The sequence below is a fragment of the Mus pahari genome, chromosome 1, assembly GCF_900095145.1.
Source record: "Mus pahari chromosome 1, PAHARI_EIJ_v1.1, whole genome shotgun sequence".
Taxonomy (NCBI): domain Eukaryota; kingdom Metazoa; phylum Chordata; class Mammalia; order Rodentia; family Muridae; genus Mus; species Mus pahari.
The window spans coordinates 121748516-121749630 of record NC_034590.1 but is presented as its reverse complement, the minus strand read 5'-3'; positions in this window follow the sequence as shown (position 1 = coordinate 121749630).

Sequence of the window (1115 nt, the reverse complement as noted above, 5' to 3'; positions counted from 1 at the left end):
TTCGCCATCTGGTGATCTCTGGAGATAGTTGNTATAGTTGTCTCTGGTTGGAGCTTGTTCCTCCTGTGATCCAGTTATCCTCTGTCAGCAGTCCTGGGAGTCCAGTTTTCTTCTGAGTCTCAGTGGTCAGATTACTCTCTCCAGGGAAGCTCTCCTCTAGCAGGGAATGTGCACAGAGGGCTGGTGTTCAGATCTGCCTCCTAGCTGAATATGTAGACCCAAAACAGGCCCTGTGCCAGAAGATGAGTTGCCTCTGCAGATTATTCACTCACGTGCACAGTCTATCCACTGAGGGACCCTGGATACAATATGACTGTCTCACCTGCTCTGGCAGACAGAACCCTCACAGGTGGCCACACCTGCTCTGGCAGACAGAACCCTCACAGGTGGCCACCTTTCCTCTGGAGAGGAAAGTGCCCAAATTTCTGGAGCCCAAAATAGAGTCTGTCCCAGAAGTTAGGTTGCTTCTGTCTGTCCTGNAGCTGTGTAGCTTCTGTGGTCCACACTCTTGCCAGCGCAGACTGGAGCCCAGAAGCTGTGTCACTTCTCCAGGCTGCCCTCTCCCTGGCAGTGCACTGGAGCAAAGATGGCTCACCTTCTGGCTCAGGACTTGAGACTCCTCCCTGGCGGACACCCCTCCTCGGACAGGAAAGGTGCCTGGTGACTGGAACCAGAAACGGGATCCTTCTCAGAAGCTGTTTCACTGTGGCATCTTTTTAAATACCCATGAAAGAAGTTTCAGAGACAAAGTTTGTAACTAAGATGAAAGGATGGACCATCCAGAGACTGCCCCACCTGGGGGTCCATCCCATAATCAGCCACCTAAGGCAGACACTTGCATATGCCAGCAAGATCTTGCTGAAAGGACACAGATATAGCTATCTCTGTGAGGCTATGCCAATGCCTGGCAAATATAGAAATGGAAGCCCACAGTCATCTATAGGATAGAACAAAGAGACCCCAATGGAGGAGCTAGAGAAATTACCCAAGGAACTGAAGGGGTCTGTAACCCTGTAGGTGGAACAACAATATGAACTAACCAGTACCCCCAGAGCTCATGTCTCTAGCTGCATATATAGCAGAAGGTGGCCTAGTCAGCCATTGTTGTGAAGAGA